Raw genomic sequence first — 16,273 nt, 5'->3', positions numbered from 1 at the left:
ATATTTATAACCCAACTATGCTTCGCGCTTAGAGCGGCCTACCAATAATTCTGAACTCATCATTTAAATTTGTCCAGGGATCTAACCAGAATTTCGTTACAAGAAAAAAATACAGTATGCCAACAATTACACCGCGCATTATTTTGATAGGAGATAAAGGAGAAGCAGTATGTTTTTGGATAACAATGTCGTGAACTCAATAGTCTGCTCACTGCTGCGCAACGTTACTCATATTATGACGGATTGGACTCTAATATGCGAAGTAGAATATTATAACTATTTAAGTACTCGGCATTGTTAACTTTGTATTTGTAACAATCTGCTTAGCTGATTGTTACAAATACAACAACATACAACAACAACAACAACTTAGATGGACTAAAAATTTAACATGTATTTGGTTTCTTTCATTATGTGCATCATATTAAGTTTTCACCTTATCCCTTTTTTACCTTATACAAGGCTTTTGTAGGATTGCATTTCTTATATCTTTATTCTTAGCCTGCTTTATGCAATATTACAGGTGTTTCATAATTTTTGCTACTTGATATAAGCAAAGTAAGTTAGCAATACCTTGGACTAAAAGTTAGTACTTTTTGTACTTATTCATTACATTCAGTTACTTACGAGTTTTGTATTTGTATGAATTTATCATAACTTATACATAAAAGTACCAATCGAACGTGCAATTTCATTTTCAAGATATCGATATTGAAATATTGCTTAACTATATCTCCGTTCGAGTTTGAAGTGAGACGAGCAAATGGTAATGGTATTCAGGCTTTCAGAATACGTAATAAAGTACGTTTTACCACTTGTTTTTCGTTACTCGTGTGGCTGTGTTTTTTTAACCATTTTTAAGTTTCTACTTCACAAAGCTCCAATTGTTTAAGGGTTAATGGACTTGGAGTTTATTAAAAACTCTCGGTAAGTGTAAGCTGTTACAAATAAAGTGTAAATGGATTGAATGGAGATTTGAATTTCATGGTTGATGAGTGTCTAGGGTGATGTGTATGTTTAAAGTGCGTTATTTTGGTGATTTCAATAAAGGTGCGGTTTCAGAAGAGTTAAGTTTAAGTATGGTATGGTACAAGACTTGATCATTTATTTATTTATGCTTATTAGATAAGCAACAGTGCAAAGTACTACAGATTACCGTAACATCAACTTCTACTTAAAGCTGTTAAAAATTATTAAAATATAACATACCTTTTTTTCCTTAACGAGGGAGAAACCTTCAAAAGGTACCCGACGACGTGGGAGCGACGCCGGGTTATGTGGGATTTTTACCACACTAAAACCCCCCGGTGGCCGTCCTTAACGCTTGTTGGAGAACTCCGGGATCTCCGACGGAACGCAACCGGCGTCCTCCAAGCGCGATAACCCGATTGGGCTCTGCCCTTGGGGGAGCAGATTTCGCTTTTTCCCACACCACCTGGTGTTTACGATGGTATGCGACCATAAATACCGCCGTCCTTCTCGGAGTCGCTTACTGGACGGTTCGAGCTCCCACTCTTGCCGCTCGCAACCCCGAAGCCCCCTTATAGTCGCCTCTTATGACAGGCAGGAGATATCGTAGCCCTATTCTAGTCCCGGAACTACAGGGATAGAAAACATAGCATACCTATCTGTACCAACTTTTTTCGGATAAACATAATCCTTCATCCAAAAATAAATACTAAAAGAAAGCGTATCCTTCTTTGAAGTAGCACTCAACAAATGTCACTTTCAAAGCCCTCACGTAAACAAGCGGCCCTAGTGGAGCATACAGGATAGACTGACAAAGGGTTTGCAGGGAAAGTCGACTAGACTTATTGTGAATTTCATTTATTTAAGTCGAAAACATAAAAACTATGAATGCTCCGCTGAAGACAGGTATTTTTGGAAAAAAGTACAAAGTAAGACAAAAATGTGTTTTGTAATAAACAAAAAGCAGCAGACAGAACGACGTTACGTTACGTAAAGTTATCCTTTAAGAGTTCAATTTCACTTTTACGTACAGAGTTCTGAAGATGTATGTTTAAATATAAAGTAAGAGCAAAACATTATTATATTAGGAGCTACGTAAGCTGAGCTAGAGGTGTATTTAACACCGCACGTTCTCTTGATAGTACTGTTAATAGTCAGGCGCCGTCGAGAGATGATGGGTGACCGCTAGCTACTGTCTTTCCGTGCTTCGCACATGTTATGTAGGTTCGATAGAGTGTTATCACTGGGTATAACGTGTTTAAAAATGGTTCAAAAATATCCAATGGTCTGACCACTGGCCTGCACTCGTCTCCAGCAATACAAACACCTTGATAAAGAGGGTGCCTTTCGTTTCTTAGAGCAAGAAAGAGACTTGTGTCCCTTAGTGATCCGAAAAAGAATTGCAGCCAAAACTAATTTCGGTTTTATCTACATTGAATTAGGGTATCCCGTTTTTACAGCGTAGGCGTATACGCAGCGTAAACGCCGCGAAAAAGTTGCGCATACACGACACTAGCGTACCCTTCATACAAAATTGTACTGATGTGACGGTGGTATGATGTATTAACAGACAGAGCTATTTCATTAACAAGTTTTGCTTTCACAAATCTCAGTTAAAATTTTTCGCTTGAATTGGTTAGACGTTTCACAAATTTAACGGACTTTGTTTCAAAGTTGCAGTTAGTTACCGTTGTGAACAGTTACTGCACTTCAACAACGTACAACTTCGTCGGTTGGACTTACTATAGTTACTGAAGTATAGTTTACCGGTAATATGAACTATTGGTTTATTGGTGAAATGAGAAAATTAATTATCCGCACGGTGCAACGGTCACTAGGTTTTAGGTGCGATCCCCTATTGATCCAAAATGTACTTAAATCATGGGTTCAAATTTGTCATGGGATCTGGGTGTTTGGTTTCCTAACTTTGTAGGTATTCAAAATGTGTCGTCGCACATGGAACCCTAGTATCTTGAAATGGCCCTTTTTATGGTCATTGCCACCCATGAACATTTGTAACCAACTCTATATAGAACAGGAATTCTACGTAAAGCCAATCAGATATCCTTTGCCACTCTTGTGAACTGAGTCACCTATGACTGTTGATTTAACCAATTTTATATATTTAACATAATATGCGTACAAGTTTTATATACGGTAACAACGTGCACCTTAACATAAATGTTTACTCTTAACTTGGACTTAGTGTTAGTGTTACGAACATCGTAAAACTTACTTGTAACTTGTAATTATTTTTGGTATTAAATGTTTAGTATCTGATATGAATTATTGCTTATTTAAAAGTTCCGATCTCAAACAAATAAAAGCTGGAGTACCACAAGGCAGTGTATTGGGGCCGGTCCTGTACCTCTTATACACCTGTGCCATTCCAGAAACAGAAAATAACATCTTTGCAACTTTTGCTGATGATACTGCAATCATAACTGTAGGGAATGATCACATTGAAGCAGCGGAGAAATGCCAATTAGCTATCAACAGAGTAGTTAGCTGGACGAAGAAGTGGCGAATGAAGCTCAATGAAAGCAAATCAGGGCACGTCGACTTTACAAATAGGCATAATAACTATCAACCGATATATATAAATAATACACCCATACCATACGCAAATACAGCCCAATATCTTGGCATGACTCTTGATGCGAAGCCGCGCTGGAAAGCTTACGTCAAGAAAAAACGGGATGAGCTGGAGCTCAAATACAGAGCTATGCATTGGCTGCTTGGGAAACATTCCTCGCTGTATATATACAACAAAATATTGTTATATAAACAAGTCCTAGTGCCAGTATGGACATATGGTATTCAACTCTGGGGTTGTACCAAAAAGAGCAATTCAGATATTATACAAAGATTCCAAAACAAAGTACTTAGGGGTATTGCAAATGCACCTTGGTATGTAAGAAACGAAGATCTACATCGGGACCTTCAAGTAGATCTTGTTAAAAAGTGATGAGTACTTATGCAGAAGGACATCAAAAAAGACTTCACCATCACGTCAATATCGAGGCGATCCAGCTCCTCGATACGACGGACCTAGTGAGAAGACTCAAACGGACTAAACCCTTTGAGCTAGTGATATGACACAGGGTAGTGTTAGTGAAATAGTGATAAGTGAACATTATAGAACACAAGAACAATGTGTCTACTCCCTTATTTGATAAGACAAAGAAGTGCAATGTCAGAGGACGCCACCTTCATTATACGATTATTTAGCTGTTTAAGTTAGCGTAGAATTACTCATTAGTCTTAAATTAGGCTAGATTGTAATTAATATAAAGGTACCGTACTATTCCCTTGGTACTTTATATATACAAAAAATAAATTAAAATGTTAAAAGAACACTAAATACGTGGACTTTACTAGTTTATTCGATTAACCTGCAATTTAGATACAATTAGGTTGCAAATTTCAACTGTTACGATCGTGTGCCTACGGTTGTTGGTGGAGAATAACATTTGATGAGAATGCTTTCTTTATTACCAGTTATGTGTAATTTTCTTTATTGTAATTTAATTATGTGTAATTGAGGAGAAATATATCGGACATTGAAGATCTTTATGAAAATGAAGAGCTTCAACCAAATAGATTAGAAGAGTTTCAGTTTAAAGAATTGTGCCCTGAAACAGATACAGAACTACCCGCAGACCCTCAAATAGAAACTGACCTAGAACTTAGGATCTGGAACTTGAGCCTGAACCTCAACCATACTACTTCAAAATTAAGCCTAGAAACTTCTCGCCGCCGAGCATCTTTCCTCGATTTCCCTGCGTAGTACTCCGCAGCACTCATTTTTAGCGTCATGTTGGTACTATTTTAAAATTCTGGATATAATAGTATGATTACATATAAGCATTTTGATTATGTTACAATAGATGAAGAGTTATTCCAAACTGAGAGCCACCTCTGTACCCTTAATATAAGATTTTATGTCTATCTAGAAAACCGTTTACGTTTTGGCTCACAAAGCGCACTCGTGGACCGTATCGGAACTAATATTACACAGTATAAGTTACAAAAACAGAACAATAACGCTATCAAAATGAAAATAAAAGTTTAAAAATTAAATGTATTGTATTTACTTACAATTGATTATGTTTTTTTTTTTCAAACGCATAATACAAAATTTTAGTTTCGATACGGTCCACGGGGGCGTTGTATGTCCAAAAACGTAAACGGTTAACGTTTTCGAGCGAACCTAAAATCTCATACTAAGGGTACTGGTGTTGGAATACTAATCATTAGCCCTACATACTGCATAGACACAAGAACGAAGATACTTACGAGTATGTCTCATTTTTTTTAAATTTTGAAATAACAGGAAATATAAGGCCTTGTTGATTAAATTCTCAATTTCGAATGTTTGAATGGTCTAACTCAATTATGCAACTTCTACTCCTAATTTCTCCAATGGCCAATATTTCTGAACTGTACACTAAACATAGTTTCGAAAACAAAGTTGCTGTTCATTGTTGCACAGTAATTATTTCATCGGTAACTGAGTGGAAGTTTGGAACAGATTCTAGTATACTGTGCTGGTTATCTTAAATTCTGTGTACTAAGGTTATTAAAATAGAAAAAAAATATTTTATTTACTTTTAATAAGTGAACATATTAAAAAAACAATTTATATTAAGTTAAGATTAAAAGTAATTCGCAACAATCCGCTATAAATATGTATGGTGGAATATATTTTAAACCATGGAATATTAAAAATATACACCACCATACATACCACCACATACGTGTACATACGTGTTTCGCTCCATAACGGAGCATCATCAGGGTAAGCTAACTTTACGACTGTTAATCGTTAAGACTAAAAATAATATTTTGCATCTGCACGCATCCTTTGAGGGAGGAGGGTGGTACATACTGCATGATTTAAGACATATACCACCATATTTGTAGCGGATTGTTGCGAAATAGTATTAATCTTAACTTAATAGCATGGATTTCCGCAAAGTAACGTCTGATACAATTAACTATCAAACAATTTATACTTTATTTTCTAATACCAGAATGGTATTAACGACATATTGGTCCTGTAAATATTAAAGTAAGATAATAAAAACTTGGGCGTGTGCCTAAATGCGGTCCTTACAAATTAATTATTTTGTTTTCCCAACAAACAGTGAAATAATTAAATAATACTAAACAATTAATATGTTTTAAATAATTTTAATTCATTTACGAATGGACATGGCTTTTATAAATGGTAAATTTTCACTCTCATGTTTATCCACGCCTAACGAAGTGTAACTTTGAAAAGTATGAATACCATAAACCCGCAAAAATATGAGTATGGGGATTACAGAGAGCTACATACCAACTGGTAGTTTAAACAAAATATTACTTTAATTTCGCCTCAGATATAAAACTAAATAACTCACTAGCCCGTATTTCTGAACTGCATGCAGTATAGTGAGTCTCACCGGAGTTAGTTCCGAGTAATTGTTTTAATCGCCAACAAACTGCAACTTCGCTCAACAGCACAAATCCGACAAATTGGACGAAAAAAGCAGGAGTTGTGAATTAGACTGATATTGGAATGTATTAACTTAGTTCCGTATTCGCTTTGTAACTGTTTATTCGGTTCTAACTTTCGGAGTCTGCAATCGCACCTGTTTTACACGGGAGCGTATTAAAAGTTTTTCACGTAATTTTCCACTAACAGGATTATAAAGTTTTAATTTGAATTATTTCGTTTTTAATGCATAGTGATTGTTTTAACTACTACACGTAACAAATTATCCCTATTCTGAAGGTGTTTTTTATAATGTAGTAGTAGCGGACGAGCAGTCCACCTGATGGGGAGTGGCTATTGCTGTCCATTGACAGCTGTAATCAACCCCAGATAAAATTAGATACCTACCTGTGGCTGATTACCAATGCGCTGCTACCCCTCGAATGCCTCGGAAAAGTATGAAGAAAAGAAAGGTCTTCTTCATATGTCTAATAACGAGGTTTCAGATCCGTCTAAAAGTAAATTTGACATACATATGTTTCGATATTGTCCGTTATTTATTATCAATCTATCTAATGTTGTACCTACCAAAGACCCAAATTTGTGAAAAACTAGTAATTGTCAAATTTGGATCGTAAGAAAGAATACATTTTGATTTAATTTTGAATTTAAGAAATTAATTTTTAATAATGAGCTCAAACCCGAATCTTAATTCACAATGCTTTTCATCTTTAGTGTTAGGAGGGAGCAGTATGTATTTTTATGATCCACCGTTTAAAGAGGCAACTAGAGACTACAAGAGGAATACCTCTATAGTAAAATTATATCAAAATCATTTGATATAAAAGCAGATAGACGTAAAAATGCAGTCATATCTTAGACTATAAAAGTCCAGCTACTTTTACAAGACCAGTAAATAATACCTTTAGCAGACGGGACGTCGTAGTACTTAAGGCCGTTGGGGAAATTTATTTTATTCCCGCAGCGAACCGCTTAAGCCTTATCATCGTACTAATAAGTTTCCGCTTCAAAGCGAAATGTAGCCAATACGGGGTAGAATTTATTGTCTAAATAAATTCTGCTTCGGTTCACTCAGAATAGGCTGTATCGATGACCTAGGTCTTAAGTTCGTCATCAGTTTGGGGCTTAGACTTTCAAAGCCCGTTCCTATACCTTTTATACTTATAAGATCTTTACCTAGAAAGAGGTCTTAGAACAAAAACATTATTCACACTAAGCAATGTTTTAAACTGCTATTATAAACCAGTATAGACCATTGTTAGTGTGTGTTTATACAAACATTAAATGTGGCTGACTTCAACTGTTTGTTTTTATATCCCACTGCTGGGAAACCCCGAAGTACACTTGATATGCTCCAATACGGATTGGCAAAGAAAGATAAAACAACCTATAAGGCCTCCGACAAGATTTAACGACTGCTATCCGACGATAATACCCGGGCACGACGACCTAACATGTTATCCGAAGGACGAATATTAAATCAAATTATTCATCCTCATTAATACCCCGTATAAAATTAGTAGAGGATTAATGTATATTTTTTGTTACTGTTGTTTATTATAGAAGTGGCATAGAGCATGCAGTCCACCTGATATGCTGCCAATGGACATCTGTAATGAAACTCAGATAAGTATATCGGTCACAGATGCGTTGTTTCTTCTATATTTTACACTAATACACGTTTCGGATAAGTATGTATCCCTTACCACACCTGTCACCTCGGTGTCACTTTCAAGCAATCGAAAGCCACTTATCGAACGCGATGAAAAAACTAAGTCGTGAGAGAAATCAAAATCTAAATTGGCGTTCCTTTAAGGACCTATCTAAACCAGATCTGACTCCGTATATCAAACATGTGTACATCGGGATCGTAGACACGTTGTGAAGGGTTAGATTTATAACTGAGAATACTTGCGTGATTTGTTTAAAGATGGTGTGATTTGAAGCGTTCAAATATTTTAATATTAAATTTTGTAATAATTTAAATAGATTAAAGGTAGCAGCACCGCCATATCAATATTTTTTTAATATTTTTGCAATAGCAGTGTTAAGCGCTGCTGTGTACTGTTTCGAAGGGTGTAAGGGAGACATACATATCCGAGGCGTTTTAATTTAGTTTTAGTACCAACGCATCTGTAGCGAACCTCAGGGACGAATTATATCTTATCTGGGGTGGATTACAGATGTTCATGGGCGGCAGTAGCCACTCATATTTTTTTGCTACTTGTATATTATAAAAAAAGAAAACTGTTCCTAACCATATTATTATGATTAAACCCTTTTTCGAATACAAACAGATAATGCTTATAATTATAATAGACTGAATATAATTAGTACTTTTACATAATCATTAATTTACTTTTCAAGGCTTCATTAGTGATTATAATAATGTCATATCATGTCAGTCACGAGCAATACAAACCTACCAGTGTTTTTAGTTCCAGTATAATTCACTAGATGGCGTTACATGGCATAAAAGTAGAATGGCAAGTTGAACTTTTAATGCAGCGAAGGTATCGTTATTAACTTACTGTTAAAGTGACAGGAACACGATTTAAGCTATACAGTCCGCCGCCCTGGCCAAAGGTGACCCCTAGCAGATTTTGAGTGGAAATAAGTTTAATTTATAGCACGCAAATATATTGCAACAACTCGAAATAGGACCCACTTGTTTATCCGTGTCAATAGAGTCCAGGTTTACCTTAAGATTTTATGTAAAATACCCATTAAAACCATCTTTTTTATATACAAAAAATTACACAGAAATATCCAAGACCGGGGCATGAATTTTGATTAATTATTTTCTTGTGCCTATTGCGAAATCGAGATCGAATCTATGGTCCTGAAACTAAATGGATTAAAGAAACTTAATGGTTTAATTATGAATTAACTTTTAATAAATGATTTATATATAAATTGATGAAATGAAATACAATGATCTAATTTTGCGGGAGTTTTTGTATCATTTACACAAATTCAAAAGAGAAAAGTTAATTGGTTTAAAAATCTAATGTATAATATTTTTTTATTAATGTATTAATAGATTTGCAAAAAATACACAAAATGCTTGAAACAAATTTATTGAGGTGTAGAAGCCGAAATTAATATCTTTTGGGTCCTACAGATAAGATGAATTATGAGTTTACTGGCTACCCTGAATTCATAATGTCGGGCTAAATATATATAGCAAATTATTATATTCAAATGACGTATGTAGTTAGTTATTAAAAAAATAAAGTTAGAGAGAATACGTATACCCATGGTCGTTATTTTTTAAAGATACAAAATGAAACCAGAAATGTAGAAGGAAAAATAAACAGACCAAAGACCAGACTTTACGTAATATCTAGGTATTTTATTATTATAGGCATCACATATGTATTATAATAATACACAAGGGGCTCACGTGAAGTCGGCCTGGAAAAACGATTCCTATTTTCCTTTTGATCGTTACCAAGTAAGGTATTAAATCTAGGACATATATGTCTTGCTAGGTATTTGTCTACCTACTGCATACGACAGTCATCAAGCCACATGTATGGCTACTGCATCGCCACTCCTTGTATAGGGAAGTTTACATCCCTTTGCAGGATTTAGATGTAAGAACCTATCAATATTACTTGGTCGCAACCCTTTTTGCAGGCTTTTTATGTCCCGCGGCTAGACAACAATCTTCTTAATGAGGGGAAGTTAGAGAATACTACACTACGCTGCTACAAAGGGAATGAGTGTACACCTACCAATTACAAAATTATTATTTTTAACTTCGTCGTTCCTATAATTACTTTGTACTTAAATAAATTTCAAATAACAACTAAATAAAGCAACCTACGAGTATCTTTTGAAAACTCCACTAAAGTTGGATTAAATATTACAAAGCTATATTTTTAATCAAAATATTTCAGATATAGAAAATACTCGGCTTCTCAAAAGAACTGATATACCAAAGAACATTTACTGTAGACAAATTCAGATAGACAAGGCAGATATCAAAACGGATTTACGCGGAGCAAGGAATGAGCTGTATGTCAGGCGACAAACGATCTACTATTTATTATTTTTTACTAGCTGACCCGGCAAACATTGTGTTGCCATATAAAAAAAATTCAAAATCTAACATCAAGCGGTATGAAAATTGATGAAATTACTCAAATGGTTATTAAAAAATTGGTTGGTGATAAAAGGGTAAAAATTTAGGGTTGTATGTATTTTTAATGTCACATTATAGAAAAATAAAACAAAAAAAAAGTTCAAAACATTAAAAAAAATGTTAAGGGTGAACTACCCTTATCCTTTAGGGGTATAAAAAATAGATACTCACACCTACTGAATATGCATATAAAATTTGGTGAAAATCGGTAAAGCCGTTTCAGAGGAGTACGGTAACTAACATTGTGACACGAGAATTTTATATATAAGATTTTACTAAACATAAAATTAGTTAAATAAATTCTGTTTATAATGTTGTTGTGGACTCTCATAATATATTATATTAAAGTTTCACTCTTCTAATTCCCTTCAGCACAACCAAGAACACAGTTGCTTAGAAGAGAGTATATTGAATTAGTAGATAAATGGGAATACTATGTGACGTTTTATTAGTATAGAAAATATTTTTACTATGGTATAGAGCGGGAAGCTCTTTGGGAATTATCATTTTTTATCGCTCACGCAGTAGAGCAGCGGCAGGGAAGCTGGTACATAATTTAAAGCGGAGACAAGTAAAAAAGATAAGAGATACGTCCAAACAGACTGAGTGAAGAAACAGAGAAATAAATTTCGGAATAAGAATCTAAAACGCGAAACTAAAAGCTACAAGACAGGATAAAGAAAGCAGTACAGTGAGAAATGGTAGTGAATCATCAAGTTGGTAAATATTTTATCTTTGTATTTATAGGTCTCTTATATTCTTTTCAATTTACAATAAATATCATATTCTTTGAATTGGACTGGTGCTAAATCCTAATAAAATTATAAATATGATGGTTTGAATGTTTGTTATCAATCACGGAAAAACGGTTGAATGTATTTTCATGTAGTCCACAAATACTTTCGTTTCAAACATAGAACTATTATTATTATCTTATTATTTTACCATTCTTAAACCTCGCTATAAAACTGGCGGTACTTAACACAATATAATACAATTATATTATATTGTGTTTAAAAAAAATACATTTCATTATTGAAATTAAGGACGGCTTCTATTTTATATAAGCTACTCAATTGCTCATATACACAAAGTCTTGATATTTAAGATCTTTAACCTCCTGGGATCTTTCGTCATATATATATTACATAGAAAAGAAAAAAATGTAACAGCACCATCTGTCAATATTTACGAGATCTTTTAGTTTTATTCAATAGATAACATATTGGTCCACCATTTAAAACTGTGATTAGCTGATAGGATGATACTATTTTATTGCATTGTGAATTTTAACCAAACGATGGCGTCACGGTCGGAAACAAGTAGTAAGTGAATTTGAGATTTTTGTTCAAATATCGATGTTTTTATAAAAAATATGTATTTTTATCGTTTATAATAAATCATTTTTACTAAATATGAGTCTGCAATGGTTGTAGGTTACATTAAAAATTATGAAATATCGGATGAAAGTTTTATGTCATACTGGTACCACATGAGTTCCCAATTACTACTGTGAATGGAAGAGTCCCAGTGTAATACTCATATGACATAAACATTTTTCTTTCTCGAACTTCATATTTTAATGTTATTCTTGTTTGTTATTACGAGCTTACGCAATTACGAAATATCCGCTATGCTAGTCGACTCAAAGCTAGACTTAACTGATGAAGATGACCTAGAAGACGTAACATTACAATGTCATGATGGCAACAATGACTCGTATTCTGGTTTCTCGAATTAGAATTCGAATTCGGTTTATTGAAGTAGAAAGTTGTACAGGTTTTGATATTTTTATCGGGTCCTCAATTATAATTAATGGAAGGGGCCATCCTAGAGCCTTAAGGATTTACTTTGGGTGAATCGGCAGTCCGCAAAATTTGCGAAATACTTATATCAGATTAACATTTTTATTGTGTTCATTATTTCACTAATACAAAATTGGAAGACTTTTTGAAAGGAGGTTTTCATATAACGATAACTATTCAACTAAAACAGATTTGCAAAGACCTGCGAGTTTTCTAATGAAAAAAGCGACGGGAATATCGAAATCATTAGCTAGGATAAATAGTTCTCACATGGTGGTTGGACAACAAACACACTGGACTGTGTCATTACACTGAATCTGACAGTAATTCGAGTTCGATTGGCAGTTCGAAGACGAAGACATATTAATAGAAGGCTAACATAAAACCCATGTCAACCGAAAGTTTCCGTTATCATAAAGTACATAATTTAGTCCATTACTCCAACGTTCCAAATAAATGCAGAAAACCAAAATACAGCAACTACAAGAGCATATTGTATTAAATGCAATATATATTTCAATAAAACATAATTGTTTCTTATAATTCAACAAAAAAAAAATTTTTTAATCACCAATTTATACTTTTTGTAACCATATTTTGTGTTCAGTTATCAATTGTGTCATAATAAGAACGTACCGCAAATTTATTAAATAGTATTATTTTTACTTTAAAAAAATATTTATATAATCTGTGTACTGTGACTTTATAACGGAACATATTTTAAGTTTATTTGATGACTGTGATATATGTTAGAAAAAATATACAAGACAACAGACAGTTAAGTTTACTGCTGAATGTGATTGTGAGAATCATTTTTTTAAATTGAGTGTGACTGTTTAAAATTATAGATTAAGATATAATTGTACACAACACAGACAGTATTTTTTTACAATACATTTCTCATATTACCAAAATTTTACATTAATATATATGATTAATGTTCTATGTCATATATATATGACACAAATAATAGTTGTAATTGGGAACTCACGTGTTATATATATGACATTGAGAAAATCCATATTTTCCGACTTACATTTTTTGTTATATTTTTTCCTGTAATTCTGTTACCTATTGTATTGGTCAGGATAAATTTAATTCAAATTCCTAACAACTTTTTTTCCTGGGTCCCAGGAGGTTAATCACTTCGCTGCCGGCTCCTATGTATATATTAGCAACATCAAATTCGATGTGTTTTGTGTGACCGAATTATTCCAGGGTATTGAAGAAAAATTTACCAATTGATTACAGGTATATTAATATGCTGTGCTGTGCCTTTAATCAATATTAACAAAAAACACGTGCAATACATAATAAGCATACATTGCATAACAGTAGTGTAAAGCGCTGCTATGTTATGAAGGGTATGGTAAAGCAGGCATACTTTTTTTATAATATAGGAGTAGCAGACGATCATGCAGTCTACCTGATGGTAAGTGGCTACTGCCGCCCGTGGACATCTGTAATCAACCCCAGATAGGATTAGATATTCCTACCTGAGGTTGGCTACAGATGCGCCGCTGCCCCTGAGGAGTAAGCTGGAACGCCTCGGAAAAGTATGTCTCCCTTACCACACTCTTCAAAACGGAACACAGCAGCGCCTAACACTGATGTTATGAGGCAGAAATAGGTGTAGCGGTGGTGCCGCCGGAGTCGAACCACAAAGGGTTCAATCACCTTCACGTATCCAAGGCGTTCCAATTAGTCCTTAACCCATCTGTGGCCGACCTCAGGTAGTCCAATCTTATCTGGGGTTGATTACAGATATCTATGTTATCGTCGTTAATAAGAAGCTTGGATATTAACGATATCACATTTTTATAACGTTACATTAAAGTAATAAGTGACGCATTTGATACTACAGTTTAAAAACAGATGCGGGTAGGTGAAGTGGGGACGACACCTTGGCGGCGCTCGAATTAACAGAGAGCGACATTCTGGTCGGAGACTTCAGCAAGAACAGTCGAATAACGGAGATACTTGTGTAGTTATAATACTTCTAAATCACTAGTGTGAACTTACTTACGTATAGTTATTATATCGTTACTCTGTACCTTTTATGTGACTATAAGATTACACGCCTTCAAGACCTTCAAGATGACTATTATTTAATATCAGAAGTGCTCGTGAAGAATCCAGCTCGCAATCATGAACGGCGATTCGTAAGTACGAACATCCTTGACACAGGACTAAAAACCGTGAGTTAAAACATTATTTTGTCATATGTGAGTTCAATCTCGGTAATAAGTAAAAATGAAGGTAGATAAATGTCTTTGATGTAAGGGCAAAGTATTTGAATGGATAGATTGAGACTAGTATGTTGAAAACAAGATATAATTGATTAATATAATTATTGTTGCTATTATAATTGGAGGCTCAATTTAAATATATATATATATATAGTACAATTGTGCATACCGATAATTCTTAATACTGGAACGAATTGTCCTAATTGTTACATAAATTAACTAATAATTAAATGATATGTTAATACCCTCTGAAAACAATACAAACTTTAATCTTCTCAAATTACTTGTTAACATTATAAACTGAAGAGTTTACTTCAAAATAAGTTCATTTTCTGTGAGTGTCTAAAAAAAAATTTTTGCAAAGCAGTTCTTGTGGTAACTCTGATCATTTGGCTATAGTCTGTGGTGTGAAAAGTAAATCCTAATTGGTCTAAAGGTACACCTACTTATGAAATATATATAAATACACCAACTTATGAAAATATTTTAAGGGTCTTTATTCTTAAATGTCGGGCTGTATAGATATAGAGAGGCATATATGGGAACCTAATGGTTGTTAATATAGGCTAATGTACGCCATAAGTTGCATACAGATTAGACTTGTATTTATTTTTGATAACTTTTAATGTTGAATCAACTAGATTTACGTATATGCGTTTGTTATTATTGTATGGAAGGGACTATGCGGTAACAACAAGTGCAGTTACAGAGTACAGTATACCTACTTGATATAACTGACACGTTTATTAGGTTGCAAAATTTTGATTATTCATAATTGTACAGAAATATATAATATCTACGTGGTAAATATTTAACTGGCTGTAAATAAGTATCACGACCACCGTATTGAGTGGCTGATTGTACCCACGAGGGAAATGGTCAATGAGTTTAAGGTTTTATGTTTATATGGATATAAATTGGCTTTATTTAAAAATAAACTGGCATTCACATCTACATTGTTCACATTTTCATTTTATAGATCAATGAAAGTTTCCTTTTGATTAAGCAAGGAGTACGTCGCCAAATTTGAGCTTTCCATCAATTCTAGGCGATCTCGCGCAGTACTGTGTACTACTGTGTTTTGACACCCATAAAGTATAAATGCACATCAGTTAATGATCTATAAGAAAACTGAGAAACTTATACGCTGCGGTCTTTGGAATATAATTTCTACTTCTGACTGACTCACTTATACAGAATATTAGATGTCTATTTTAAATTAATTATGCAACGCTTCGTTTTGTATTAATATTTCATTACATCTCTTAATTTGAAAACTTTAAATTTGAATTTGAAACATTACACGTCCTTTTTGTTTGAAAATTGGGCACTATCAAATACTGGTAAATGACGTTTTGTACCTTAAACGTTGAGACGCTTAGACTATCGATATTATCAATTATGTGAGCCACTTACGAAATGATAAACGGGATCCACTTTGTATGGGATTCAGAATAAATAATTTTAAATAAAATAATAATAATAAATTGATGCTTTTATAACTTGCGCTTAGTTCTATTTACAAGTAACAGAAATTAAGTTATTATACGTATTAAGTGAGAAACGGTCACTGAAGCCTACATAAATTTAGATAGTC

The sequence above is a fragment of the Epargyreus clarus genome, unplaced genomic scaffold (assembly GCF_041222505.1).
Source record: "Epargyreus clarus isolate Ecla_fem2 unplaced genomic scaffold, WU_Ecla_fem_2.2 ptg000001l, whole genome shotgun sequence".
NCBI lineage: Eukaryota > Metazoa > Arthropoda > Insecta > Lepidoptera > Hesperiidae > Epargyreus > Epargyreus clarus.
The sequence above is the reverse complement of the archived record's forward strand: the minus strand, read 5'-3'. Positions refer to the sequence as shown.